The following is a 5742-nucleotide window of genomic DNA, read 5'->3' as shown; positions in this document are numbered from 1 at the left end:
CAACTAATCTAAAAGGCTTGGATAGTTGGATGAATATCCATTTGGGGCGTGTGGACAACAAGAAGGGGCAACCCCTTTTTAATTGCGTGGTGTGCATGAGGAAGAGATTTGGGCAGCGATTTGAGGAGCATTTTCGTAGTTCCTACCATGTGGATCACCACTAAAGAGGAGGACAGTTGACCTCTTTCATCCACTCTCACAGATTTATAGATTTTTAGAGATATATGATCTCTCTAGATAACACATCTTCCTTACATGCATAGTTTTCAGTTTCACGGGTTTTTGCGCACCAATCTTTGCATGACGATGAAACCTTCTTTTCTGTGAAAAATCCTAAAATTTTATTTTTATTCTTTCGCTGTGCATATGATGTCTCTCCAGCTCTCCCAACAGTTAGGCCAAAAAATATCTTGAATATTATCAAAGAAGGTATCTATTTTTTTTTTTAAGTGAAGATTTGACTTACATTATTTTTTAAGAAGGTTATGAAAATAGTGTTACTCATCTCTTACTTTCTTAAAAAAATCTTAATTTTTTTGAAAATCATACAAATGACATACAAAATGAGTTTGTCCAATTTAAGGTGAATTTATAGTCATATTGGGTGAGAAACCACTTAAATATTTCAAGAATATTTTACTAAAATTTTTAAAAAATAATTTGAAGAATTGAATCATACTATTTTTGGATCTTATTCAAAAATAGTACAACCACATTAAAAAAGAGTGTTGGGTGAGAAACCACTTAAATATTTCAAGAATATTTTACTAAATTTTTTAAAAAATAATTTGAAGAATTGAATCATACTATTTTTGGATCTTATTCAAAAATGATATAACCACATTCAAAAAGAGTGTTGTAACTCAATTCCCAAGTTTCTAAAATTTTTGAATTTCTAAGAAAACTTGAAAATAACTTACAATGGGTAGACAATCTTTTTTTAAACAAATTAAGCATCGAAAATAGAATTTTTAATAATTTCAGCACTTAAAAGGGTTGAGTTTGTGTTATTTTTGTTAATTTCATCCATTATAAGATGAAAAACATTGAATATTATTGAAAAGGATTTTCTGAAGTTGTGAAGAAAAATAATTTTTTGATACCCGAGTTACACTACTTTTGAGAGTGATTACACTGTTTTTGAATTATATACAAAAGTAGTGTAGTATTATTCAAAGATAGCATAAATCATATCTATTTTTTAAAATATGAATTTTCAAAAAAAAAAACCTTGAAATTGATTTATAGAGGACTAGATGACCATATTTCATTTTTAAACTTTTCAAATAGTTCTTTTTATAATTTTAACCATTCAAAAGGTTGAATTTATGTTTTTTAATTATATCCAATTTTAGATAAAATTACAAGCAAATTGGACCAAAAGCCAGTGAATATTATCAAAGAATATAATATTTGGTAAAGCTTTAAGGAAAAATTTTTGGCGGTCTATTATATTTTGTGCCATCTAAAGGTTGAAGTAAGAAGCCTTACAAGTAGACAAAATTAATAATCAGGCCTCTGCAATTACCAAGTTTTCCTAAGAATTTAAGGATTTTTAAATTTATTATTATTCATTTTAAAATATAAAGAAGATTATATTATGTTATTTAATATTCTATTTCATATTCAATAATATGTTCTTTTAATTTTTCATTTTGTGACATATTACTTTTAACCGTAAAATCAGATTTATATAATTATTTTATATTTTTATTAATATAAGTGGGTCTATTAATATTATTAAACTTTTATTATCTTTTTTGAATCAATCTGAGTTTTAGGTTATCAAATCGGTTCAATTGAATTAGTTTAAGAACAGAAGACATGAAGAAAAAGACAAGAATGATTGAAGGTAGATCATTTTCGAACATTAACAACAGGAAAAACAACATTGGACGCTCTACGAATAAAATTAAAAATAATGACTTTTATATGGAAATCAGCCGTATACATACATATAATGATTTTTCGTGAGAAGCGAACCCATAAAATTTCGAGAGAAAAAGGAGAATGGATTACTGTCGCGTCAACAAACTAATTTAATCGGAAAAGCAAAATTAATATGACAAGATAAAACTATGACTAAAATAATGCCCAAGCGACTTCATAATTTTTGGTATGATGTGATTGACTCATCTACATTAAATTGAGGATATCAAACTTCATCCGACAAATTGTATACATTGAACATTAGTTTAGTGATACATCGTATTAATTTAAGGTACTTGAGATCATATTTTGTAAAATTTTGAAACTTAGCTAGTAAAACCCTAAATGTTTATATACATATATATATATATATATATATATATATATATATATATATATGTATATATATACATATACATATATATATGTATATATATATATACATATATATATATATGTATGTATGTATGTATGTATGTGTATTTGTATACATATATATATATATGTATATATGTAATTTCAATGAAAAAGATTAATTTAGGTAAACAGTCACTCCTTGAAGCAAAGTAGCCTTTGGAGTAAAAGAGGATTAAATAAATTTAATCCAAAAAGTTATCTTTTGTTGTCATTGAGTTATGTAATAAATTTAACTCACTTAAACGGCGGAACACAAAAAGCAATTTTGTTTGACAACGTTAGATGCTCCATCATTTAGAAATTAAACAAATTGTGTTAGGATAAACTAATGCAAATATTCTAATACAAAAATGGCACAAACTTAGTTGTATGAAACTATGAATAGGTATGATCCTTTATTATGAACAAGATATCCATTATATTTTCAATTCAAGATAACTGATGAATTATTGGCGTATAGTTGGCTTTCCCCCCTTCATCTTAAAGAAAATTTGACTTTAAATCCTTATAGAGATAGTACCATTTGACTTTAAATAATTCCGACTGGCGAGGGCTATCCTCCGAATCATCATACTAAACAAAAAAAAGAAGGGAAACAAAAACCAAATAATATGAACTAAGTTTGTACAACTAAAAACAAAGTAGATTTGATTTCGTACTACAAGATCTAACATATAGTTCCATTCTAAAATTGACGTGTATATATATATATATATATATATATATATATATATATATATATATATATATATAAACTGACATAAAAGTCAATCTAACTAAATTAACTAATAATCGACTTCCATTACTTATGCTATATTGATTAAGCATACTAATTATCGAAGGGCACACAAGAGCATAGCACATAAGGTTAAAAATGTAGTGTTGATGAGAATATCAGTCGTGTGAAATGATTTATCTTCACTAGTTTATTTTTTAATATTAATTTATCTAAATCAAATTTTATCCATTTAGCTATGACAACCTATTAGAAATCAAATAATAATAAATTTTAATCAAATAAGTCAATATGAATATACATTAGATTTGTCACAAATTCGGTCCAAAAATTAGTTGGTCAAACCTAATATATATAACATAATTCTTTTAATTTTTAACTATATGAGATTAATTTCTTTGTCCATCTTTTTTCTTTTTATGTAAAAGAATAATCAGAGAGGAAACAAGTATTATGCACTTTAAAAAGATTTAAATGCACTATAACTTATTCTTTGAAAGAACCAAATATTTTATGGTGGATATGGACAATTATGTCATAACTTAAACTATGAATGATAACATGTCAAAAATTCATACTATGGTGGACATTATATCGATATATCTAAGTGACAACTTAAAATGTAAAATAAAATATTTCTAAAAATTAACAACCTAATTATTCAAAGTTGGCCTCCATTATGATATCATCTTAAATACTTTATTTAAGAAAATTAATTTTTTTTAAAAAATAAAAAGACATGGGTAAATTCCTTAGAAAAATATCATAAGTTTGAAAATTTCTCGTAAAGTGTCTCTAACCATTTAAAAAAATTATTTTACTATTGACTCGATCGTCCTCACCATTGCCTCCTCCTCCCTATGTCATCCTTGTCATCGTCTATATGCTCTTGTCAAACTCAAGAGAATCACAAGCATGGGCGTGGGTACCCATGCCAACCCTAACCACCCTCATCAAACCTTAGGGGTATTGTGCATGAGAAGGAGAGTAGTTGACGAGGCCAACCTACAGGCTAAGGGGGGTGGCTAATGAGGCCAACTCGTGCATGGAGGTAGAGACACAATCAGCGAAGTTAACCTATGCACAAAGGGGGCAATCGATAAGGCTAGCTCGTAAACAATGGGGGGCTAGCCAATGAGTCTAGCCCATATGCAAAGACACAAGTACGACTAGTGAGGCTAATCCATGCATAAAGGAGGCCAATCGATGGGGCTAATCCTTATGTGGAGGCGCAAGCATAGTCAACTCGTGCGTGAAGACACAAGCATGGCTAGCCCCATGCGTGAAGGCATATGCATGACTAATGAGGCCAACTCGTGCGGCGGGGGAGGGGGGGGGGGTGACCGATGAGGTCAGCTTGCATAAAAGCATAAGCGACATGGAGAAGACAATAGTTGAGATGAGGGGGGACGATAAACAAACAATATTCGATAAAAGTAAGATAATCATTTTGAAGAAAAAAAAAACATTATATGAAAATTTTTGAAAGTTAGAATGTTTATAAAAAAATTTCAAACTTAAGGATTTTTTTTATAAATTCACCAAAAAGATATATTTTTTTTATTTAATTTTTTCTTTGTGCTACTGTTCATCCATTGAAGCTTTCATCTGTCGTGGTTAGCTTAGCTTATGTGAAGATTTTTATTTTTGAGCTTGTAACATCTCATAACATTTTTTATTTTTGAGCTTAGCTTATGTGAAGATTTTATGGAAGTTGTAAAATCTCATAGGAACTATAACCAGGTGGATGAGATTATTATTGTGAGGGAAACATCAATCTAATTTATCTCCGCAAAGAGTAAACGATGAAGATGCAATTCGAACTTAGAACTTGCGATATTGTGAGGGAAACATCAATCTAATTTATCTCCGCAAAGAGTAAACGATGAAGATGCAATTCGAACTTAGAACTTGCGATATTGTGAGGGAAACATCAATCTAATTTATCTCCGCAAAGAGTAAACGATGAAGATGCAATTCGAACTTAGACCTTGCGATAGATAATTACCAGTTAAACTAATTGACACATTGACATCAATCCAACTTTGCTAAACCACGTGACCTTGCACTTATTAAAACAAAGCTTAGATGACATCAATCCTAGTAAAGTTGAAAGAGGTATTCAGATCAAGGAACTCATTTTTCACATGTTATGTTCTCTTTATTTGATTTGTTTCAGATAATTGTGTTTTACACCTCTTTGTATTGAGGATGCGACTGATCATTTACTCGATCTCCTCCTCCTTCATTTTCTTCCACAAAAGTCTCCTTGGGAGTGACTTGATCTCTCCCTGAAGATGACATACAAACGAAACATACATCTCTTCCTCAACCCTTCTCATTACTATTAGCATCTCTTCTACTGCCTACTTATTTTGCAACAGAGATGTGCCCATGTGTTGGATGTTCTTAAAGAGATGCTCTGGGTATTTTTGTTTATATTGAAATTCTACTAAATAATTTGATATCTGTTTACACCAAATAAAGATGGAAGAGTCTGACGATAGAGCCACATTCTAATTTGTGCTGCCAGTAAAAGGGATGGTAAGCATGAAAAGATGCTGCTGTTTACGCATATCAAATCCTATCTAAACCATATATTAAATACATATGATTAGAATGATGCAATTTAAGATGTATTATTAGAAATATAGTTCAAG

The sequence above is a fragment of the Musa acuminata genome, chromosome BXJ1-1, assembly GCF_036884655.1.
Source record: "Musa acuminata AAA Group cultivar baxijiao chromosome BXJ1-1, Cavendish_Baxijiao_AAA, whole genome shotgun sequence".
Taxonomy (NCBI): domain Eukaryota; kingdom Viridiplantae; phylum Streptophyta; class Magnoliopsida; order Zingiberales; family Musaceae; genus Musa; species Musa acuminata.
Note: the sequence above shows the minus strand (reverse complement) of the source record.